Source organism: Arvicola amphibius, chromosome 3 (genome assembly GCF_903992535.2).
Source record: "Arvicola amphibius chromosome 3, mArvAmp1.2, whole genome shotgun sequence".
NCBI classification, from domain to species: Eukaryota; Metazoa; Chordata; class Mammalia; order Rodentia; family Cricetidae; genus Arvicola; species Arvicola amphibius.
The window spans coordinates 57,522,135-57,548,665 of NC_052049.1; the positions used below are offsets into that span (position 1 = coordinate 57,522,135).

The 26,531-nt window shown below is 36.0% G+C and overlaps 1 protein-coding gene across 3 annotated transcripts in view; it reads left to right on the forward strand.

Moving 5' to 3' along the window:
* The window catches only part of Xrcc4 (X-ray repair cross complementing 4), a 203,512-nt gene that overhangs the window by 38,956 nt on the left and 138,025 nt on the right, over nt 1-26,531 (forward strand). The window lies entirely within an intron of this gene.

The window sequence follows — 26,531 nt, forward strand, 5'->3', positions numbered from 1 at the left end:
GGGATCCTGAGTATAAAGTGTTTTTAGATATTCACGCTGACTCTTAAGGATTGGAAATGGGCTTGAGGGGTGCTGAGGGTTGGTAGTTGAGTTTCTGCAGTAGGGAGGAATGCTGGGTATGCCACCATGATCTGCATAGAATCCTGGGGAATGGGGGAAGAAAGGAGGAGAGGCCTCAACTAGTGGTCTGGGGGTAAAGATTGCAAAGATGGAGGTAAGATTAAGGACTGGACATGGAGGACAGGAGGGAGTGAGGTGATCCCTACCAGATTCCTTGGCTGGCTTGGTAGCCTGTTCCCAGTTAGGTACTGTGGGAGTTGGCAGTTGACCCAAAGGGAAGGGGTAGTTCAGGAAGGCCTATTCTCATATAGGCTAGAGACCCTGTATGGCAGGTGGGCTTCCTGAAGTGCCTGATTCCCAGCCTGGCTTAAAGGATGGGTTCCCAGGGAATGCCCTATTATCATTTCTTCACAATTCCTATAGCTATGGGTATGTTTGGATGAATCCATTGATAGTTCTTTGTGATAGATCTTGAAATAAGAGAAGTTTCCTCTTTATGTGGTATTTTGTTCATAGATACCCTAGTTTAGAATTTTTTTTTTCAAATGACTAAAGTACAATGAAGTGTGTAAAGTAAATTAGGCAATTTCTGGTATATAATAGGTTTTTTTTTTTGAAATTTAGGAAATATATGTAAAAGATATGTTACTACATTCTTTTTTTTTTTCTCATGGTTTATTTTTTTTTATATTTAAAAATTTCCATCTCCTTCCCTCCTCCTCCCCCCTCCCTCCGCTCCTCCTCCCCCTTCCCTCCCCTCCTTCTCCCCCTTCCCTCCCCTTCCCTCCACCCATACCTCCCCTCCCTCCCTCTCAAGGCCAAGGAGCCATCAGGGTTCCCCACTCTATGCTAAGTCCAAGGTCCTCCCAACTCCCCCCAGGTCCAGGAAGGTGATCGACCAAGCTGAGAAGGCTCCCACAGAGCCCGTCCATGCAGAAGAATCAGAGCCCAGCGCCATTGTCCTTTGCTTCTCAGTCAGCCCCCGCTGTTGGCCACATTCAGAGAGACTGGTTTGGTTGCATGATCCATCAGTCCCATTCCAACTGGAGTTGGTGATCTCCCTTTAGTTCTGTCCCACCGTCTCCTACATTCTATATTTTTATTCCACATTGTAATTTAATATTAGCATAATATAGTTAACATTAAAGCAAATGTTTAATTCATCGAAACCAACAAAGATCCAGCAACATTAATATTTTAAATTATAGTTATTGGTCTCCTTTCCATCTTTTGAAGCAGTGATCAAAGAAAATTCCATACTATATTTTGAAACAATTGAAATAATTTTGAAACATTATTGCCAATTCAAAATAATATTTGTTACAAAGGGTGCTTTTGTGGGAAGTGCTTTGTAAATGTATGGTTTCACTGACTCCCCGCACTGTTCTCTAGCTCTGGTACCTAGTAGGTATTCTGTAGAACAGCCCTTTGAGAACTGACTCAGTGTTTCTCCTTACTATTTTAGTAACAATTTGCTTGTTATAGTGTGCTTTAAGCCAGCTGTGACATCAGAATGGACCACCCACAGAGAGGGGTGAGGGATTAGTGAGCTCAGGCTAAATGGCTGCCACCTAAGCAAATATTGCCCACTCTGTGATTTAATGCCTGGCCTAAGTGGCTACTTAGGAGTGAATTTTTTTTAAGTGCTTGAGCTACTGAGATAGAACAAGTAATAAACACTGAAACTAACAGATGCAAATTTGAAGTCTGTTAATTAAATTTTTGAATGGTGGTCACATTGTAATATTTACTTTAATTTTTGTATCATATGGTCTTATAATAACTTTGAGTAATATTTAAACATATTTTCATGCAATGTACTCATTCAAAAGACATTTTATTTGCCTTATTTGTCTGTATAGTTTGGGTTTAGTGGAATTAGACAATATTAAATAAGCAGTTACAATTCTCTTGGATATCCTTACATTGTAAATATATATAACACACAAAATAAAGTAAATGTAAAGTTTCTTGGTATTTAAAGCTTCCTAAGCATTATTTGGAAGGTCAGAATTTGAAAGATAACATATTTGTGAGGTTTAGTAATAGATTGCTATAATAGCAAAGGTCACTTAGAGTGCAGAGTGTTTTCCAGGTAATATAATGAAATGTTCAGTTAAGGAAAATGCCTGCTCACAGATGAAATAATGATTCAATTGTTACAGAAAATTAGGTACAATGGGACTGCATTGCATGGAAATTAACTTCCTGTGGCTTTGATTGCTTGCTCACATACACGCATGTGAACACATACACACATAAACATGCACATGCAAACATAAAAACAGAAACATTCATATACATAAATACCCAAATTTATACATATACTTAAATATACAGTAACACATATGTATACATATAAACACATGAACACACAAATAACATAAATATATGTAACACATATGTATACATATAAACACATGAACACTAGAACATACATATATATACAGAAACATGAACACATACATACAGACATCCTACACATATAGACACGTGCACAAATACATATATTCATATATACATACAAATATATATATACCATATACACAAGTATAAATTCATACATACACATGTACATATACAAATATACTCACATCTGTCTGTCCATTCATATACATACAAGTGTTTACATCCATATTACACACACATGCACATATATATGCATTCACATGTATATCAGCATACACATTTATATCCAAAAATATATACACATATGTACATAAATATACACATATGCTTAATACATTCTTGCATAAGTGGGATAAATATAGTTAATGAGAAATATTGTTATATTACCCACTCCAAGATGTGTTTTAACAAAAATGTCATCCTATAGTTTGGGGAATTCCTTTTCTTTCTTACAGTTATAAGTGAGTACAGAGGATTTCTTTAGTTTCCTGAGTTTGGAATTGTTTCCTCCATAGTAAATATTACCACCTTCAGAAGAGTCCATATTTGTATAATTTATAGCCTCCTGGCCAAGAGGAATTGTGGTGTTGTGGTTTTTATCTTATTAGATATAGATCTTTAAGATAAAAATTTCAGTCCAAGATTTATTTAAGATATAAATTAAGTTTTAATTAACATACTTATATAGTCAAATGATTTCCTTTTCTTTGGCACTCAACATGGAGATTTCAGTGTAATATGGCAATTTTTAAAGCTTACTATCAGAAATAGTCTCATAATATTTTGTTTATATCTAATTCCAGAATGAAGATTCATTGTTGACTGGCCTTTACCAAAGTAATTTACAATATAAATCAGGGAGCAATTTCCCAAATGATCTTATTTTTTTCTAACATATTAGGATATACACATGCAATACTGTAAAAAGTATAAGAATAAACACGATTGAAATGAAATTACAATAATTTCAACATGTAGACTATTTAAAAAATATTTATACAGTTTTTGTTTGATACTCATTTTAGTAAGAGAAACTATTATTTTATAAAGAGCAAATAAAATCACTTTAAGCTATTTTCTAGAATACTTATTTAAACTTATTTTTTGGCTTATTTTTCTGTAGCTTTGCAGACATAATTAGAACCAAATATTAGTGAATAAAAATAAATTGTGTGCAAGTGTACAGCCAGGTGTTGGCTTTTAATCCCAACACTCTGGAGGCACAGGCATGTGGATCTCTGTGAGTTTTATGGTCTACAAGAGCTGGTTCCAAGACAGGCACCAAAGCTACACAGAAAAACACTGCCTTGAAAAGCAAACAAACAAACAAAAAATACAAGTATGTGAAAGGTAATAAATGTTAAGGTAGTTGTGAAATGAGTATCTATTTATCATCTATCTATCTATCTATCTATCTATCTATCTATCTATCTATCTATCATCTACTATCTATCTCTGTATCTATCAATCAATCTATGTATCTATATAGCTATCTATCTTGAATGAGAAAGAACTTAGCACTTCCATTCTGAGATTTTAGGTCATTCCAAAAGGAAATTAGTATTTTCCTTGAAATGAAGTCTTGATAAATCATCCATTTACTGATACATATTTATAGATTCTAAAGGGAGTATACCACTTTTTGCCTTTTGCATAATAAACATTATTGAAAATATGCGACACATAACTGTACCATTATTATTTCATCAAATTCCTGAAATCCAAATCTTTGCTGTTGTTTTTCATTCTGTACAGTGTGTCAGTGGAGATGGTGTGACTAAACAGTCAGTGCTTTCTAAGTTTTTTGCAAGGATTCTGTCTGTTCTGATGGCGACTGAAGTAGTGTCTTACTTGCTTAGGTTGAATGCCTTCTTTATGTACTGATGACTTCCTCCAAGGAAAATATGGAAGTTACTTTTAGTCATGACTAAAGGAGTTCACTATGATTTGTATAGTGTAGAAACTCATTAAAATTGATAAACGAGCCTGTTGGCACAGGGTTGTGATCCCAGGTTCTCAGCAGTGTGAAGTAGGAGGATGGAAAGGTAAAGGCCTACCTGTGGTTAAGGCAGCATGTGAGCAACGTTCTGAGAGTATTTCTCCAAATACAAAGTAAAAAGAAGGCTGAGGTATAGTTGAGTGGTGAAGACTTCCCTACCATGGAAAAGGGTCCATATTCAAATCAGAATTGATGACTAAAATATGTGATGACAGCCCCGCAACCTCATTGCATTGAAAATGTCATGGTGACAGAATTCACATTTGTAAAATATGTAAGACACGTGATGTCATCTCTCGTAAGATCCTGTTTACGTTCCTAGGAGGACCTCTGACAGGCTGAACGGCTGTAATTTTATCTTAGCACTTAACAGATTTTGAGTCTTATTACTAGATTAGATCGTCTACATAAACTCCTAATATTTTCAGTTTGTCTGTAATTTTATTATTAATGTAAATCCATAGAATTTTATAATAAAGTTAAAATACATAGATTTTTTATTTAAATAGTTTGTAAATATAAACAGCTAGAAAATACCCCATTTTTAAAATCCTTTAAAATATTTCTTCAATATGAAATATGTCATATGCTAAAAATTAAAAATAGAAAGACAGAGTTTACAACTTCTAAAACTAATAATTAAATTTATCAAATTGATTTTCTGAGATACTACAGATAACATTTAATGATAGGCTATATCATTAAGTTTTATCAATCAGGGAACATTAAATTATTTTGAGGGCTCACAAAGAGAAAAAAATCTTGAGAAGCCTATGCACAACTCAAATAGCTTTCAAATTCACATCACACATTGTTCATGTTTGCTAATGCTTTTTGCATCCATAATTAAATGCAATTAAGTGTGTATGTATATGTAGTCCAAAATGAAAATGTCTGTGCCAGTAATGCCTTTGTACAGTGTGCCATAATCACTGTTTATATAACATGAATTCTTTATTCTTGCCTCACAAAGTGGCTTTTCAGACTTCTCATCAGGTGGTGTTTTCATATATGAAGTTAGTTGTAATCATCTTTGAGTTTCTTTTAAATGTTTTTTCATGTGTTAACTTTTCATAGTTTGTGGACTGAGCACTGCAGTGCCCAGGAGATAGTGCAGACCCCTGTCTTTAAGGAGAGTGCATGTGTGGTGGGTGGTCCTGCAGGGTTCAGGAGAACAAGTGTGGGGTGATCCTCTATGGTTAGGAGAGCGTGGGTAAGGTGTGGTGATCCTGTGGGGGATCAGGAGAGTGTGACCAGGGTGGGGTGATTCTGCAAGGTTTCTTGCTTACTTCTCTCACTTAAGAAAAAGGCTAAAGTCAAATTTGGGTACTTGGGAAATCATTATATTTTAAATTTATAATGATACTTTAATTTGTCATTTTAACTCTTTGTGAGTAGACGCTTATGTAATGTGTCAATCGTGTGAAGTTGAACCTCTTGTCTTCCCTCCTTATAGAGGGGGATTGGATGCAGAAAACAGTATGTAGTTAGTTGTGGCTGTTGTGTTAGCTTGGCTTTAGATATCTGCATGTACTTTTACTTTAAAGAGAGACCTTTGTGATTGCAAACATTATGTCTAATAGAGAAGAGAATAAAATCATGCCTGATTGATAAAATTTCAAGGAGTAGTGATTCCTAACACAGATAATATCTACATTTTAAGGTTATATCAGTTGTTTATGGCTATTCTAGAGCCTCAATAGACTTAGTGCAAACAGATGGCTTGGTTGCTGCAGTTTCCTCGTGAAATATTATATTCTTTCTTTCATTCTGTTCATGTCTTGTTTATGAGAAGTATAATTAACTCCAATAAATAAACTGTGTTTCATACCTTGTCCTTGAATCTGCATACATTTGGTGCAGTGAACTGTTGGTTTGCTGATTGCAGCAATTTGAATGTATTATTATCTTAAATTGTAGTTTGGCATATATCTTTAAATTAGTCTTTTTGTATAGCTATTGAATTAAAGTGGTTACATAAAATTTAAGTTCAGTTATTTTATCATAACATATTTGTAGTTAGGCTGAGGTGCCCAACTATCTTTTGTTGTCTTTTTTACCAAACCACTATGCTTTCCTTGAATGCCACTGAACTTTTATTATTGAGTCATGGCTGAGAAATAAAGTTAGAGTAATTGTATTTTATTATTTCAATTTCAGATGCTCGTTTTAATAATTGCCAACATGTAATAGTAACCTGTGAAATTTACCAGCTTCTGTTAACTCCTGAACATTTTTCAGCTTTTTTTGTTATTGTTGTTGTTGAAGTCCTAAATGTATGTAGAAGGCATTTCATTAGTGTTTATTGTGTATCCACTAAAACATGGTACAGCACTGAGTCACTTGATCACTTTCTCCATTGTGTTTAACATACTTTTTTCTCTATACATTCTGAAGTTATTTTGTTTCTGGAAACATAAATAAAGAACAGATGGCTGTTCACACCTCAGTTGGAATACCAGGGGACAGAGGACTTTCATCATGTCCCGGTGGTCCCTTGCTGACTCTCATGTGGTGGACATCTGCATCTGTTTGGAATCATTCCTGCTGCTGTTGGAAGCCTCCTGGGGCTGGTGTCAGTCCTCCTTTCCTTACTTGAAGGCAACTGGGTTTTCTCAGTCTTTTATTTCTTGAAAGACAAGCCCAAAATATATCTGAACAAGAGTCTTAAACATACCGAGTATGCTACTCTTGTTTTAGAATGTCCTGTATATCTATGTAAACTTTCCTTATCCATAATTGATATGTTTTAGTAGGCATCTTTTATACTTCTAAGCCACCTGACAGCATACAAAACATTATAAAACAAATATGATTTGGGTAAGTTCAGAGAAAGGACTATTGGAATCATGAGATATAGGAACAGAATTCTAGGATTAAGGCCTTTAGTATCCAAATAATGGACAAACATGTAAGAATTTATACTTTGGCATGGTCTCAATTTTATATAGCAGTAAATTTCAATTTGACAACACAGGTTCTTAGGTGGGAGAGTTGACCATTTTGTTGTCACATATGAAACTTGGTTTACTTCTGGTCATTGCATTATTTTAATGTTGAAGTAATGTGTCTTTTGGATAAATGCTTAAGAAGAAAGAACATTTTAGAGAGTATTAAGCAGTCCTATTATATTGAGGTAAAACAGATATATCAGAAAAAAATTATAAGACAGCTTTGTAGCTTTGAAAATGCTATAAGCTTGTAAAAAGTTTAATTTTTAAAAATGCACATAATTATGAAGGTCTTAGAAGGTCCAACCAGTATAACAAAGGTCATGTAATGGGATGTTAAGAGAAACGTTATGGTAGAGGGTATTCTTAAGGAAAATGACTAAAAATGTTAACTTAATTTTTTTTTTGCAAATTACCCAGAACTGGAGTTAAATCCTTAAAAACTAATCCCAAATGATCCCTGATAGCCAGCTAAGAAATTATTTAATAAGGATCTAGGAGAGACCAGCAGTTGAGAACACCCTTTGCTCTAGCAAAGAACCCAGGTTTTTATCCCAGATCCACATAGTAGCTCAAAATCTTCTGTTCCTTGGTGTAGGGGGTCCTTTTGTCTATGTGTTGCTTTCACTCTTCTGGCTTCCATGAGTGACGTATGCATGTGGTACACAGATATATATGCAGATAAATCACCCATACACATAAAAGAAAAAAATAAATTTTTCAAAAAAAAAGTAATGGGACCTCTACCATTTTGATCAAACATGTTGGTTTAGTAATTATTTTTAATTGAGAAGGAAAATAAGTTCAAGGCATTAGGAAACAACCATTTTATTTAGATCCACTTCATCTCTCTTAATAAAAATTATGTGGTCTGTGGATGATCTTTTTATGAAAAATTTCTTAACATTCTTTAGATGACTTGCTTGTCTATGATTAATAGACATAAATTTACATTATTTACACAGTCTTACATTAAATTCAAATATTATGAGCAAGGTTTATGAAATTAGAGAATATTTTATTTGAATGGGAAACTGAGACAAATTGAAATAGCTAGGGAAAGGAAAAATAGTTAGTTCTCCAGCCTTCTTAATCTCTGAGTTGACAGAGATCTTGAATTTTATGCCATTCACATTTAGTGTCTAATAGAACTCTTAACAAATGTTATTCATTAAAGTTATTTGAAAGTTGACTTCAAACTAAAATCAATCAGAAAAGATGGAGAGGGACATTTTATACTCATAACAGGAACAATCCATCAGGATGAAGTCTCAATCCTGAATATCTATGCCCCTAATATAAAAGCACCCACTTATGTAAAAGAAACATTACTAGAACTCAAGGCAGCCATCAAACCACACACTAATAGTAGGAGACTTCAATACTCCTCTATCACCAATGGGCAGGTCAATCACACAGAAACCTAACAGAAATAAGAGAATTAATGGAGGTAATGAATCAAATGGACTTAACAGACATCTATAGAACATTCCACCCAAATAGGAAAGAATATACCTTCTTCTCTGCAGCTCATGGAACCTTCTCGAAAATTGACCACATACTCAGTAACAAAGCAAACTTCCACAGATGCAAAAAAATATTAGTAACCACCTGTGTCTTATCGGATCACCATGGAATAAAGTTAGAATTTAACAATACCACCCCCAGAAAGCCTACAAACTCTTGGAAGTTGAACAGTCAACTACTGAACCACCCCTGGGTCAGGGAAGAAATAAAGAAATTAAAGTCTTCCTTGAATTCAATGAAAATAAAGACACAACTTACCCAAACCTATGGGACACTATGAAAGCAGTGCTAAGAGGAAAGTTCATAGCTCTAAGTGCCCACATTAAGAAAATGGAGAAAGCTCACATTAGAGACTTAACAGCACAGCTGAAAGTTCTAGAAAAAAAAAAAACAGACACACCCAGGAGGAGTAGAAGATTGGAAATAATCAAACTGAGGGCTGAAATCAACAAAATAGAAACACAGAAAACAATCCAAAGAATCAATGAAACAATGAGCTGGTTCTTTGAGAAAGTCAACAAGATTGACAAACCTTTATCCAAATTAATCAAAAGGCAGAGAGAGAACATGCAAATTAACAAGATCAAAAATGAAAAGGGGAACATAACAACAGACACTGAGGAAATCCAGAGAATCATTAGGTCTTACTACAAAAGCTTATATGCCATAAACTTGGAAAATGTAAAAGAAATGGAATTGTTTTTAGATAAGTACCATTTAACAAAATTAAATCAAGACCAGGTGAACAATTTAAATAGACCTATAAGTCGTGAGGAAATAGAAGCTCTCATAAAAAAAACCTCCCAACCAAAAAAAAAAAAGGCCAGGACCTGATGGTTTTAATGCAGAATTTTATCAGAACTTCCAAGAAGAACTGATACCTATTCTCCTTAATGTGTTTCACATAATAGAAACAGAAGAGTCATTGCCAAACTCTTTTTGCGAAGCTACAGTCACCCTGATTCCAAAACCACACAAAGACCCAACCAAGAAAAAGAATTACAGACCAATCTCACTCATGAATATCGATGCAAAAATTTTCAATAAAATTCTGGCCAGCGTAATCCAAGAACACATTAAAAAAAAAATCATCCATTACGATCAAGTAGGCTTCATCCCAGAGATGCAGGGCTGGTTCAACATGTGAAAAATCTATCAATGTAGTCCATCATATAAATAAACTGAAAGAAAAAAACCATATGATCATTTCATTAGATGCGGAAAAAGCATTTGACAAAATTCAAAACCCCTTTATGATAAAGGTTTTGGAGAGGTTAGGGATACAAGGATCATACCTAAATATAATAAAAGCAATATATAGCAAGCCAACAGCTAATATCAAATTAAATGGAGAGAAACTCAAAGCCATTCCATTAAATTCAGGAACAAGACAAGGCTGTCCACTCTCACCATATCTCTTCAACATAGTTCTTGAAGTTCTAGCAATAGCAATAAGACAACATCAGGAGATCAAGGGGATTCGAATCGGAAAGGAAGAAGTCAAACTTTTGTTATTTGCAGATGATATGATAGTGTACATTAGTGACACCCAAACCTCTACCAAAGAACTCCTACAGCTAATAAAAACCTTCAGTGAAGTGGCAGGCTACAAGATCAAGCAAAAAAATCAGTAGCCCTCCTATACACAAAGGATAGAGAAGCAGAGAGGGAATTCAGAGAATTTTCACCTTTTATGATAGCCACAAATAGCATAAAGTATCTTAGGGTAACTCTAACCAAGGAAGAGAAAGATCTATTTGACAAGAACTTTAAGGCATTGAAGAAAGAAATTGAAGAGGACACCAGAAAATGGAAAGACCTCCCATGCTCTTGGATAGGTAGGATCAACATAGTAAAAATGGCAATTCTACCAAAGGCAATCTGTAAGTTCAACGCCATCCTGACCATCCTGGTCTACAAGTTGGAGACTGTCCTGGTCTACAAGAACTAGTTCCAGAACAGACCCCAAAACCTACAGAGAAAAAAAAAAACAACAACAAAAAGAATTTATGTGGAAGGTGACTCCTATGTACTTGTTTAGATGGAATCAGAGTTCATACCATCCATATAGCACAGGATCTCAATCTAAGGATAATCTGAATTCCGCAATTTATAGAAGCAAATGCATAGCTATGTAGAAGGCAAGTTGAAGCCTATTCATTTGCAGCTCTTATGGATGTATATGCTTTCTGAAGATGTTCCTTCCTAATAGAATTCTATGTAAGTGAATATACTTAATATTGTATATAATGCCCAATAGTATAGAATATAGTCACCAGTAACAACAGAAAGGAGGAGAGCACCAGAAAATATGAAATATATAACAAATTTAAAGAGATATAAAATAGCTAACATGTTTTAAGAAATTATACAAATTTTAAAAGAATACAAGGTATAAATAACAAAATGCAGCAAATGAGTCATATAGAAAATATAAATGCAAAATAATAAGGCAGAAATAAGTGAATCAGTTATGTGAACATAAATTCTCCTTTGAAAAATAGATTATAGGTTACATACAATGCTAATTCTAGGGGCAAAAAGATGGCTCATTGGATAAGAATATTCTCTGTTCTCCCAGAGGACCCAGGTTTGCTTCTCAACACCTGCAGTTGTGTTGAGTCTGTATAGTCTGTTGAGTTGTGGAAAGTCTGTATTCACCTTATATACAACCTCAAAATCTTTATTTTTTAAAAAACAAATAGATTTGATTACAAGCTTATATTTGAAATTCCAAAATCATCTTTAAATATCTTCAAGCACTCCATTCAATTCCAATTTATCATACAAGTGAGAAAGCAGATTTTCACAGTTCAGTTGAACAAGGTTATTCTGAGAAGGATAGCAGATCTCTTTAAGATTAGAGACTGCACAGTTCCCTTTAAGCATACTAAAACATGAGAAAATTTAACCATCTACTAGATCACAGAGCAATTCTCAGAGAACAGAAGAGTACAATTTCCTGTAGTAACCTAATTACAAAAAAAGATTTCTCCACTAATTATAAATCATACACCAAAATTTGCATAAAAAATTTCTAGAAATAAAGATTATGAAATATTTAGAGCTGAGCAGCAGCCAATTTTCTGTATATTTAAGCTTACAGCTAAGAAATTGGCGGGTCTGTAGATGCACACTTTTGCAAAACCTGAAGCCCATATGCGTTCTCTGAGAAAGATTTCTAGCCCTAGCAAACACATTCCCTTAGAGAGCCCAGTTCATCCTGGAGCGGGGACTGAAGGCCTGCCCAGAGGACTGAAAAAAATTCATGTGAGGGGCCTGAATATGATGTCTCAATGTTTTGATTTAGAGTTCAAATTCTTGAGACATTTTTCTCAGTCTTATTTATTTTCTGCTCATTTTTTTGAAGGGACATAATTTAGATTTATTTTCTCACAGTTTTTATGTGCCAAAAGGCAATTCAGTTTTCTGATTTTGTAGCGAGTCTTCATTCTCCCAACTTAACTCTTCCCTTTGAAGTATGGGTTATCTCATACATACCATACATTTAGTGAGGCATTTTTGTTCAGTTAAATGTGTTCTGATTGCATAACTCTGACCTGTACATTCTATTGCATCAGTGATTTTTCTGTGGAACTTCCTTTGGGATAGCTCAATCAGGAGAGAGAAAGGATTTCCTATACAGGGTTTCTCAGTGGAGGCCTAGGGAATCCTGAAACTCATTCTTCAGACCAGGCTGGCCTCAAACTTGGAACCACGTGCCTTTGCCTTCCAAGTACAGGAATTAAAGACCTGAACTTCCACTGCCTGGCAGGAGAGAGGATTTTTAATTTTTTAAATTTTATTTTCAAGGTTTTCTTTGTGGAAAAGTGTTAGCGTTGAGAAGTGCAGCACAGACAAAGCTTGTGCTACTAACAGAAGATGCAGAATGAGTGCTAAGACCACAGCCACTGCACTCAAGAGAAAGGGGCTCTGCTAATCGCGGGCTGGACTTCCGGAGCTAGAGCAGCTGCTGTTTGACAGTTTTCCTTTTTTTCAAATCTAAAGACTGGATAATGTTCATATTGGATCTTGCTTGTCTTAAACATTTGGTCTAGTGGGTTCTTTTTGGCTTAGAAACTTGGTTAGATTGTGGTATGAGTTTTAGGAAGAAAAAAAAGAACCTTATCATTTCAGGGAGCAATGTTTAAAATACATAAGCTGTGTATTATTGCTGTGGATACCAGACAGTAAGCATGACCATAACCAGAAAGATTTCAGTAGGTAGAGTGATGAAATACTATCCGGGCTGCTACATTTATAACTTCTAGTTCCTCTGTAATTTTTGAAGTGCTTGATGAAGCAATTTTATGACTGATGTGTTCATCTTTTACCATGCATCTATTATTTTCATTTTAGACTTTTAGAAGAAATTTTGTCATTTTTACTCTATTGAGAAATCGGAAGATATATTTCATTATGTCTGTTTATTGCTACAGCATTGAAAGCCATGAAATCTGCAGTGATGCTCTTCAGTGAAGTCTGTGTAGCCTTCAATTAGTGCTGAGATGCTTAGTGACTGAAGCATCTTTCCTTCTGTAGTCTTTGCACATACATAGCCCTTGAACACCCGTTTGTAACCCTTGAACCTTGTGGTTCTTAACTGTGGGTCACCTAAGACCATCGGAAAACACAGATAATTATATTATGATTCATAACAGTAGCAAAATTATAGTTATGAAGTAGCAACAAAAATTATTTTATGATTGGGGGTCACCACAACATGAGGAACTGTATTAAAGTGTCATGACATTAGAAGGGTTGAGAGCCAGTGATCTTACCCATTTGGTTTTGTGTAAAATAAGTAGTTATTTCTCTTTGTAGTAAATTATTTTGTATTCACTGTAAGATTTGATTAAAGCTTGATGCCACCAAAGTTTATAGAAAATAAATTGAGCCGGGCGGTGGTGGTGCACGCCTTTAATCCCAGCACTCGGGAGTCAGAGGCAGGCCGATCTCTGTGAGTTCGAGACCAGCCTGGTCTACAAGAGCTAGCTCCAGGACAGGATCTAAAGCTGCAGAGAAACCCTATCTCAAAAAAATCAAAAAAAAAAAAAAAAAAAAAGAAAAGAAAATAAGTTGAACTTAACTGTCCTAATGGCAGTTTAATCCAACAGCTAATTTTAAATTGGTGTCTATTAATTTTTCAAAATCACATTGCATACTTTGCATACTTTGACCATATTCACATTCATTCCCTAGTTCCTGCTCTCCTCCCCCTCTACTCTTTCCCTTTTATTATGGAAAATCTAGGATCCATGGAGAGAGGAAATGTTGCATGAACTCCTTCTGCTCCTTCAGCCAATAGCCGCTGAGATACCAGCCCATTGGGGCGTGGTCTCTCTTTTTAAAAATGCAGCCACTTCCCTCCGCTCGCTCTCTGGCTTCTGGCTCCGCTTCTGACGACTAGGCTCCCTTCCTGATTGTGCAGAGGGCTGTTGTCTGGGACGGTGATCTGTAAGTTTTTTCCCCTTTAAATAAATAACCATTCTATTAGTCATAATTCCAAACTGGTGTGGGATTGTTTGTGATTTACACCATCAAGGAAATATGAAATATTTTTGAGCCTGTCTTACTTCATATAAGATGAGGATCTTCAGTTGCATCTTTATATTCTGCAAACACTGTAATTTCATTCTTCTTTATGTCTGAGTAAAATTCCATTGTGTATCCACACCACAATTTCTTAATTCATTCTCCTGCTGTTGGACCTTTAGTCTGGTTGTACATCTTAACAAGAGTGAATAGTGTTGTAATAAGCATGGTGTACACGTGTTTCTATGATATACTCCTTTGGATATTCACTATGGTATAGCTGAATCATATGCCAATTCTATTTTCTGCTTTTAGAGAAACCTTCACATAGATTTCCATGATGGCTAATTTATATTCACATTAGCAGTGTGTAAAGATTACTTTTATCCCAGCAATCTCACCAGCATTTGTTATTTTATTTTGAAATAGTAGCCGTTCTTAAACATACTAGCATTGATTTGTATTCCCTGATGTCTTTATATATTTATTGGCCATTTTATTTTATACTCTGATAAAACTCTTGTCTTTTGTGTCCATTTTCTAAAGGGCGAAGTCTAGGCAGAGCAAAGCTGATTATTCATTTGTTTGTTTGTTTGATTGTTTACTCTCGGTCTCATAGGGTGAAAATTGGAGTACCAGCTTGAAGAGTCTTTCTCTGTCCCACCAGTTAGGTCCCAAATAATGGCATAGAGATTTACTAATTATGAAAGCTTGGCCTTAGCTTAGGCTTGTTTTTGACTAGTGCTTATAACATAAGTCATTGCTATTAATCTACGTCTGTCATGTACCACCCATCCTGCTTCCTTTCTATCGCCTCTGCCTTTCTTTCTCCAGGATTTCTGCCTGTACTTCTTGCTTAGCCATTGGCTGTTCAGCTTTTTATTACACCAGTCAAGCAGCAAATGCATCTGCACACAGTGTTCCGATGTCCCTCAGTATCAGCCCGGCTGTGTTGTCGTGTGGCAGGCAGCGTCATATAAATTCTTGTGGTGGCTTTTTGTTTTGTCAGTTCTTTGCTCAGGACAGCTCTCAGGTTCTGGTCGCTATCTTCTTGGCATGCTTTGCCATCAAGGCAGCAACAGAAATATTTGCTAAATTTTTACTTCTTTCTCTGATTTGTCTTAATTGCAGTATCTTCCTTTCTATAGTCAGCATTGCCCTAATGTAACCTAGTTATAGGAGTAAATATCCCATCAAATTCACAAACTCTTACATACAAATACATGGAGAAAATATATACAGCATGCGTATCAGAGAGTTAGAATCCAGGGAGCCCTCTTGGGATTCTTGCGTTCCTAAGCTAAAAGAAGTTCGTAGGTGTGTATTCTCCAGTTTCCTCTTACCATCTTCAAATACATCTGTGCCTTTCATACCTCTGCTTTCAAAAAAAAAAAAAAAAAAAAAAAACAAAAAGAGGGAAAGAAGACAGAAACCTTATTCAGTTTTACCTGTAAAGCTTTTGGTCCTTCCCACTCCTCCTGAATTTGTTGTAACTACTCATGCTCCCACCCGAAACTATGCTCTTTCTCATAAAATCAGTTTCATTTCCTGCTGCTCCCTCCCTCAAACTGCTAAGTGTCCAGTCTTTTTTGCAGGAAAGGCTTGAATTTACTTTTTGATTGTTCAGGTTTAAACACATAGTTGTTTTCCTGTTTGCTAATACTTTTCCTGTTTATAGTGGTTCCTGGGTCACCTATCACCAGAGGGAATGCTTAAAATACAAAAATATTCATATTTTCTCCAATTTGAAATGATTGGAAAATCCATTTTGTTTTTAACAAAGGAGCCAATGTTGCTTTTAGGCATGTTATGTGTAGAAAAAAATGAAACAATTTCTTAAATTAGAAGTTTGTACTGAATATCATCTAGATTTTTAGGCTGTTGAAAATTAGGTGTTAGTATATACAGCACCACAGCTCTGCATGGCAGGACTTCTCCACCATTACCATATGGCTGCCTCTGTGGGTGAGGATGCTCTCTCTCTGCTTTGCCATTCATATTGTTGACCTGGCTTACAGATACTTGACATGCTAATCCCTGGCTCAGCACCATTCTCTGTTTTGAATCTTTTTTGCTTTGCTGTATTTCAGTGTCTGCTGGCAGACTGTGATGACAGAAAGTATGCTTTTTTTATGGCTCACTTCTGGGCAGCTAGCACAATTCTTAATATATACTAGAAACAAAGGGAAAATGGTTGAATATTATTGATTGTGCTTTTGCATTGACATATATCAGTTAATGTACAGCGGACCTTAGGTACACATTTTTAATTTACAGGTTCAACTAATTGCAGGTCAAGCATAACTTTTAAAAGTTATATCTGTTTAGAATATATACAGGTATGTTTTCCTTTTCATTATTCCATAAATATATAGTCCTGCACATACTACAGCACATAACACTTTCATTATAGTAAGTACTATTAATTGAAAGAGAGTTTATAGTATATAGGAAAATGTGCCTTTGTTAGGATACAAATTCTACAGCATTTGATCCAAGGAAATGAACTTCTGTCTTTTAGTATCATCTATGGGGTGCTGGACAGTTCTCTTGCTGATACTAAGATTTCATTGTGATATATCAAAAGCCCACAGAGAACTGAGTGTACATTAATTCTCTAGAACTATTAAAAATCTTGCCAAGTCAATTTTGATTTGCAAAGGATAATCTTTAGATGTGCTCTGATAAATGGTGGTGAAAACTCTTTAATAATGTAGTTACCAGTGCTTCATCCTTTGGAGGAAATGTAGGAATTGTGACTTTCTACTTTCTTACTGTGTTGCATGATCTGTCTTCTTGAGTGCACTGAGATTAAAAAAAAAACTTGCATTAGTAGTACATCTTCTGTAAAATACCGATAGGCATTTTATTTGTTCTTGTGTATTAATCAGTATACATTCACTTCTTTTCTGAATGGGCCTTCTGACAAATACTACTTTTTATAGTATTTGAGAGTGACGGATTTGGTTATTGGGGAATTAAGTGCACATAATTAATAGAATTTCTTCTTTAGTTTTTAATCTTTATGATTTAATTAACATGAAATGTATAAGCAATTATTAAACTAGGAATCTCTAAGAACAACTGCAGTGCACTTGTTCACTTACATTTTCCTTTTAGTGTTTGAGCAAGGCATTTTTTAAGGCCTTATTTTTGTTTTTTAGATATGTCATTTTGGATTGTTAACAACATACATTTTTAACCAGTATCTTAGGAAGACTGTTTTTGAATGCAAACAGAGTGGCTACTAATGCTACAAGTGTCATAGAATGCTTTTGACAATGAGAGGAAAGGATAGTTAATCCAAGACTTGGAGGTGCCTCTGCTTACTCACTGAATAAAGAACAATGGAAAATTTTACATCATCATTCTTCCTTCTCTCTATTAAACTATGAGCAAGTTCATGTAGTGATCTTGTTTTTATGAGGTATATCACAGGATCAGATGTTTCTGCACTGGTTCCTGCATCAGTGGTAGGTCATTGCTGTGACACAGGTGTCTAAGGGAACATGTTTTCATGTTCCCTTTTCAGCCACACTTTACCTGTTTTTTGGTTTTTTTCGAGACAGGGTTTCTCTGTAGCTTTGGAGCCTGTCCTGGAACTAGCTCTTGTAGACCAGGCTGGTCTCGAACTCACAGAGATCTGCCTGCCTCTGCCTCCCGAGTGCTGGGATTAAAGGCGTGCGCCACCGCCGCCCGGCACTTTACCTGTTTTGATACTCTCTGATTTCACTCTTAAATGTTGTTAAAGCATTTGTGCATTTTGTTCTTATTAATGTACCATCTACATTTATAGTAAACAAACAAATATACATAGAAGCCTTTTCACTTTTTTCTATTGAAAATGACCAGGAAATGAGTATCCTTAGTATCTATCTATAAACTCTATACGGCTGAAATACAGGTATTCAATATCAAAATAGTTTTTATTTTTTAATCAATTAGATATTTTTTGATATAGGGTCTCATGGAAGTTAACACAGGCCTCAGGCTAGCTATCGAGTCTCCGCTGCCTTGGAACTACTGTTCTTCCTGTGCTCTCCTCTCAGTGTTGGTTCACATGAGGGCATGACCGTACTTGGTCACACTGTTCTCTTAGCGCATAATATCATATTGATCAGTTTTGTTTGTATAATTAAAAAGATATCTCCAGAATGACCTTAAAAGATAAAAGTGTGTTAGAAATATTTGCAGTTATCAGAGCTCACATTCATCCTTGTTTGAATTCCTATGGAAGAGGAGGAATGTTTCTTCCTGACTGCATTACACGTGTGACTCAGTTACCAAAGCACATCTAGTAGTGACGTCAAGCCTTTGACACTACTTTTGAGTGATTCAAAACAGTAAATTTTATCAGACATTTATGTTGCTCCTAACAGTGTTTTCTGTTGATTTGCTTTCACCTGTAACATGAGTAGTCTTATTGAAGTCATGTTTTCGATGCCAGCCTGCCTCTACTCCCTCCCTCATTTAAGGTTCACAATTCATCTCCAGCAACTCCCTGAATGAATTGTGATCACTGTGTTGCCAAAATACAATGGCTGCTGTATTATCTGAGCAGTGTTTTGGTAATGAGTGTTCTCATTTGACATTGCTTCATAAAAACACAGTTCAGAGAAGCAGAATGATAGCATGCCAAAACAGTTGATTTCTTTTGGATCACTGAAGCTGAGTTTCTGGTTTTAATATTTGCTAACATTGAGAAGCTGTTCCATGTAAAATGACTTATTTACATAGTTACCACACAACACTTGGTATTTCATACAGTAGGGACATTATTTCATTGCAAAAACTGATTTTAGTGTTGCAATATTTTACTATTTTGTCTGGCTACTTTAGACTTGAACTTTTGAAATTTGAAGATTTGGTATAGCTGTATAATAGTCACGTCTGTAATGGTTTTCTGTATTTACTAATATTCTGGGCCATGGAAAATATTGCTGTTTTTATCCACTTACATCAAGCATATATTCTTTGATCCATCTTTCTATACTACTGGTTGCCATGTTCATATGTACAATAAGAACTAAAGAAAGTATTTGTAATTAAATTTCAAGTTTCCATGCAGGACTCTAGAAAAACTTACTGACACATTGCATGTGTTCTCTGCACAGCTTTAGTGTTAAAATGAGAACTCCAAAATTGAGTTAATTACAGTAACCTTTGGCATATTTCTTTCTGTATAGAAACCTTTAAGTAAATACTCCAGAACAGTAATATACTACAAACATTTTATAGATTTCTTTTTCCTATTTCTTTCATATCTCTGCTTCTTAGATTTATACTTAATGAAACAGAAATGATAGATTTTACTCTCCTTATATACTAAAAAGTATATATACATACATGTATGTATGCTTTATAAATGAAATATTAATGAATTTCACAAATATATAAATATTGCTAATTCATAAATGTTGCTAATTGAAATTGAACTGATGGTATCACCATAGCTATTTGTTAGTTTTTTAGTCTTAATTATAATCTCTTAATCATTTTAAAGATCTGATGACTATAATTAACCAACTTTTTTTGACCAATAAATATATTCTTCTGTTAAAGGTACATTGATATAGAACTTAGGCATCCTTCATGGAGCTTTCTAATTATAAAACAAAAGAAAAAAGAGAAAAAAATGAGCAAACCCAGCAGCACTTTCCTGTGGTGGGGTCTGGCACCTGGCTAAGGGAAGTTTAAAGGAGAAGGATAAGTCATCAACCTTGGACCGCGAGCGGCTGAAGGAAAGAACGTACTTGACCCCTCCTTTCTTTGCGTCCTTCAGTGACACCTTTGTCCGTGTCATTGCTCTTTCTGGCAAGGACTGGCTGACGGGATGATGGTCAAGGCTGACCAATATGAGTCCTCCCCGTGCACAGTTATGTTAGTTGCTCAGGATGTGGCCTATATGTGTAAGCTTCTAGGTGAATAGTACTCTACTTATCAAACTCTGGGACACAGGAGCAAACAGTACCAAAGCCCTTTCTCACATCTTTCTTTAACCCATATTTAGTAATCTGTGTAGCACCACGAGGTGTGGCTTACCAGGAGAGATCTTAACCTGCGTCCATCTCGGAGAGGAGCAGCATGGAGACTCTCTATGGCGAATGCCTGAAGTGTCTCCCCAACTCTGCTTCCTTGTTCCCACAATTTTGTTTTGCCTACTCCGCCTACCTAATTTTTTGTTCTCTTAAAGGGCCAAGGCAGTTTTTTTTTATTAATTAACCAATGAAAGAAACATAGACAGATAACTCTCCTCCATCATTTTCCCTTTTTTTGTTTAAACAAAAAAGAAAGGCTTTAACATAGTAAAATTACATGTAACAAAACAGTTATCAAGCAAGAATTACAGTTACAATATTTAAATCTATTTTATCTTTTATCATAACTAAGGAAAGCTATAACTATTTATTCTTTAACTCCATCAAAGACTCCAGAAGGATATAATATTACCTAAGTAAACAAGTCATATGCAACTTTCAAACTCTAGAAATGACAGAGACAACTCGCTGCCTGGACAGTCACCCAAAGTTCCTCTGTACCGTTGGGGCATCCACCTTCAGCCTTCAGGCCCATAGTGTCCAGCAGACTTTTTCATGAAGCAGGAAATTCCAAAGACAGTTCAGTCACTTTCTGCTGTGTCCTGCAGAACGTCTCGCAGACTCTTTCATGAATCAGGAACCCCGAAAGACCATCTCACCTTTAGGCAAGTTCAGCAGTCCTCTCTCTGCGGGTTCTTTGTGTCCAGTTTATGCAACAGTCCAGCCAAGAGCAGTTTCTTGCCCAAATGGCTAACAAACTCCATAAGTAGCCTCTTCGATGCCCATCTTCCTCTTGAAGTAGATTGGTGCTGCCAGGAGCAGACGTGTCTCATTGTCATGAAAAACCCTAAGTTATTAAAACATTAAATGCCATATTTTGTAGTCTTTGAAAGATATGAAGAATGCCTAACTGAAATATATCTATGCACATCTAGAAAATCTAACATGACTACAAGCTTGACTATTATTGATGATTATCCGTTAACAACCTATATTTCCTAATTATACATTACATTCTTAAATGAACTACACAATCACAATACCTTAATCAGTATCAGAAATACATATACATATAACAAAATTGACCTTAAAATCTATACCAATGCAAATTCATATCTATATCATCTCCCCCTTTAAATGTAAAAGAACGTTTATAAGCAATATTTGGGAAAGATCCGGTGACTGAGCACATTGTCCCCATCTTCTCTGACAGTACATGCAAGAAGGGGGTTGTCGTGGCTCTCTGTGAACAGGATTGTTATTATAATCTCAGATTATTTTCTACTAATAAATTACTTCATGTAAAAAGAGGAAGAAGAAAGCAAGGTGATTGATACATAGTGCAGTATGGAAGCTACAGAAGGTTTTTCTGAAATCTCCCAAGATAGAAGATTGAGTTGTATGGAGCCCACTGTTAATGGATATTTTAGTTTTATATGGCACCTTCCTTACTTGGTCTAATTTGTTGTGTGTTGTTATTTCAGGTGTAAAGCTAGCTGTGTGGGATCCGGGCGGGATGAAAAGCAGGCCTGCCCTCAGCCCCCATCTACAGAATGATGTAGGTGTGTCTTTTATCTATCTGATGATTTCATTGATTAATTAATAAAGAAACTGCATGGCCTGATAGGTCAGAACATAGGTGGGTGGAGTAGACAGAACAGAATGCTGGGAAGGGAAGTTAGTAAGCCGTCATGCCTCTCCTCTCTGGGTCAGTAGCGATGGAGCCAGCCGCCAGGTCAGACATGCTGAATCTTTCCCGGTAAGACACCACTCATGGTGTTACACAGATTATTAGATATGGGTTAGTCAAGATGTGAGTAAGAGGCTGAAACTAATGGGCCAGGCAGTGTTTAAATGAATACAGTTTGTGTGTTGTTATTTCGGGTGTAAAGCTAGCTGAATGGGATCCAGGCGGGATGAAAAGCAGGCCTGCCCACAGCCCGCCTCTACAGATACATACCTTTATAAGTGATTTTTTAAGCAACATTAGGCACATAAAATATTCCAAAGGGATCCTTGATATCAAGATTAATAAAATGGCAATTTAATCTTGTTCTAAACAAATCTCATTCAAACTCCGATTTAATATTATTAATTTTATTTGAAATAGCAAATATAATAAGCTTATAATAATAACAGCTTACCCTAGCGAACTATCCCAGTCTTTTTTTCTAAGACTGTTTCAAAAACAAAAACCAAAAATCAGGTTTGGGGTTATATGCTAAATCTGCAAGTGTTTGTGCTTCAGTGTGAGTTGATCGGTGTCCTCTTATTCAGAAAGAGTCCTTGCAAATGTGTAGAGAACACGGACAAACACTGCAATGCACAAAAACGGTGCCTGCAGAATAAATTGGACACATAAATAAAGATGAAAACTTGTCTGCCTCAGAAATGCTTTGTTTATAAACACATGAACCTTAATTTTTATCTATTTACTAACCTGAGGAAGGATAATTTATTACATCACTTTTAGGTCTATTAATTAGTAAAGCAGCAAATTTTCAGTATTTTTGTTGAAAACCTTTAGTCATTGGTTTTTGGTTCAAAAAGGATATTGATCATGTCTCACTGTATGAAGGGCATTGGAACACATAATGAACAGCATTTTATACTGCTGTAGTGGAGCTGTCCCTACACACAGCTTTTCTTTATATTGAGACTCATCCAGATCCCAGTATAAAAATAACTGTAGAAGGATCAAAGAACTATCATATGAATAAGAGTTCAATAGGCGGATTTATCCTATACAGGAGAGTGAGAAAAATTATGAATACATGTAGTGGTGATCTGGCTACAGATACTTGAGAAAAGTGGATTGTGGATTTGGGAGGTGGGGTGTTGTAAGAGATCAAGCATGAAAGATAAGCAGGCACCAGCCATGAAAGCCTCACTGTTTGGGCAGGAAAGAGGCATTAGACTCTTAAACTAGGATTAACAATCAGATTAGGAGTTTTAGAGTCCACATGGTAAAAGCGGAGATGGAAACAAAGGACTGACAGTGGCATGAAGTGTAGTTGCAAGGCTGTCACAGCACCCAAAGGGTATGCAATAAAACTAGTCCTAAGAGAGGCCATTGAGATTGAGGGAAACAGAGAAACTTTAAGTATTTAATGTAGAATTGACAAAAAAATTTTAATTGAAAAGATGGATGGGGGAAACGGAAACAGAAGCAAGGATTAGATTATAGACTAACTTCGGTTCCTATTTGGGAAGAGAATTTGATTCCTAGGGGCAAAGCAGGTTTGTGAAGTAATGGGCAGTTTGTTTTCGATATGAATTTGTGTGTGTTCCTAGTCATAACCGAAGACAGCTTAGTATGAGGGTCTAAAGCTGAGAATTCTAACCTCGTGAAACAGTCTTGGCAGTTCTCCGCATGCTGCCAGTGGGAAAAACCTTGAGAGTGCTTAAGATCACTCAGAGAGAAGAGGGAAAAAGAAGAAGAGTTGAGAACAAGAATACAAGCAGCCATTAAAGAACCGGTCCAAAAATAGGAGTCTGCAAAGGACAGTGATAAGCAGTAGAAGATAGAAACCAGGCCAGTGGGGTGTCACTGAAGCCAAGACTATGCATAAAAACTGTGGCATGTGCTCTGGCTTAAAACAGTAAGGGTTCCTGATGTAGTTGAATATCCAGTAGGAGAAGGTAGCAGGGATGGGGAAAGAAAGGAGTAGTAGTAGAGTTTAAGGTTTTTTTTTTTAAAATGCAAACATACAAATATAAATGTTGACAAGGAAACCTTACAAGAGTTTGCTAATGCTGCAAAAATGCTGGTTGGCTTTCATGTCCTGATCTTCATTTGTTTCTTCTTATCCTGTCGCTCTTTATTTCACATCCATACTGTGTGAAGAGGTTCAAAAGTGCCAGGGCGTGGTCACCCTGGGTCTTTGTATCTGCTCTTTCTGCATAGTGTGATCCTGTGCTCTTTAGTCCCTTCCGTAACAAGCTTTTACACTCTTCAGTGTCTGCCTGATGACAGTTTCTCCAAAAAGGACAAGCCAGCCTCCCAAGTACTAGCCGGTATTTGCTCAGTCTTTCCTCTCGTGGCACTCATCCTACTTCCATATGATTGCTGACTTAAAGATCCTCCTCTCCGTCTATGTGATGTGTTATTAACATGGAAAACATGTTTACCTGTTTCAAACTGGTGAAAATTCCTGTTTTAAGATGCCTAGCATATACTACATCCTCAGAGTGTATACTGAGTGAGCACATGAGAGATGTGCTGTGGAATATCTGAGTCACTGAAGAGACAGAGCTCAGTTGGAAGGTAATCCTTCTAATGCAGGAAGCACCCCTTTTCCTGGAATATGCAACAAGGATATGAAGGCCGTAGAAACCTCACTTTACCTTGAAACTATTATGTTGGGGTATTCTGGGGCTAAATATTTTGGAGGCACAGGTTAGCAGGGAACCCTGTGAAGTTAAGAAGGGATGGAATTTACATTGGTTACATGTTTGCTACATTCCTGTTTAAGCATAAATTCAGTTTATTGCCTCTGTTTATAGCCAAACTTCATGTTCTTATAGTAAAAGAAAAATTGAATAGGGGAAAAAGTCTTCTGTACAACCAACTCTATAGGAACTCACCACAACCCTGAACTGACTGTCTTTCAGTTAACATTATTCATAGAGAACGTGAGGACTCTAATCATCACTAATTGGCCCTGAAAGAATCAGGCTGGACTAACACTGTCCACTGATGTCTGGTAAGGGGGACTTACGAGCTGTAAATAGAGAGTTTAGACTGTGGCGATGGTTATCTAATAGGAAAGGGGATGCATACTGACAGTCTGTAATTAATAGAATGCAGATAGCATGTGTGTCAGAACTTTGAGGGGATTATGTGAGCTCTGGAAACTAGGAGGCAAAGGTCTTTTTGCTAATGAAGAAAGGAGGTGAGAAGGATGGAGAAGACTTGGAGTTTCTGAAGTAAAACAGAGGCTTATCACCACCACAAGATTTGTCCCAGAGAAGCTGATCATATGACAGCCCATTTTTACCCTTTCCCCAGCAGCCCATTTACTGATTTAGAGAACTCTGACGTCTGCCATTTAGATTGATTAAAATTGGAAAGAGTTGTTGAGGTCGTTGTTAAGAGTGTGGTTGGAATTTTCCCTATTGCAAGACTGAAGCCAAGAGAGATTGGTTTCAGGAAAATGTAGATTGTGCCAGCCAGTTCCACACTAGTGAAGTGAATGCAGAGAATTGATAATGAACTAAGCAATAACCAACCAGTACAGTCCACAGTGACTCAACACACAATATCCTGTGCACAGTGAATCCCATAAGAAATGGCATATATAAGTTCATTCTCCTAACATCGAATAAGAGCCAACTGTTTTTTTCTCAGTCAAAATGATCTCATGCACATTTCTACAGAAACAGCACAGTATTTAACTCTTCATTCATTTTTCTTTTATGTGTTTTAAAGGAACACATAAAAAATCAGTCTGACACCCAAATATCATATAAGCTTAGTCCTAAATTATTAAACTTCCACTAAAAGTTATTATCATAAAATAGTACAAGGAACTAAAGGTGGTTGATAATTAGGTTAGTTGATACATGCAAACTAGCCATCATTTTGATGATTTGTTTCATTTCTTTTCTTTTGTACTGAATTCCATGTTGTTTTGACTTAATATTGCTATTATCTAAATGGATTTTTGTCTTATTTTACATGTTAATTTTTGATCACTAATATGGCAGTACTGAACCAGGCCTAAATTATTGTGTCCTCATGAATGGGATTAAAAATCCCCTTAACAAAGCATTGTGAGGGACATTAGAAGTTAGCTACCTTCTAACCATCAAAGGTATCTTCTGGGAGGAAAAGCTCTTGACTAGACACTGAATGTCTGCTTCCTCACCTTAGACATTCTCGAATCATGAGCAGTACATTTCCATTGCTTTTAAGCTAGCTAGTTTGAAGCATCTTGTACCCTGAATAGACAAGTGTCTTGCATTGTGAGGATTCAGAATATTCTCAAATTGCTTCTTGTCAGAATATGT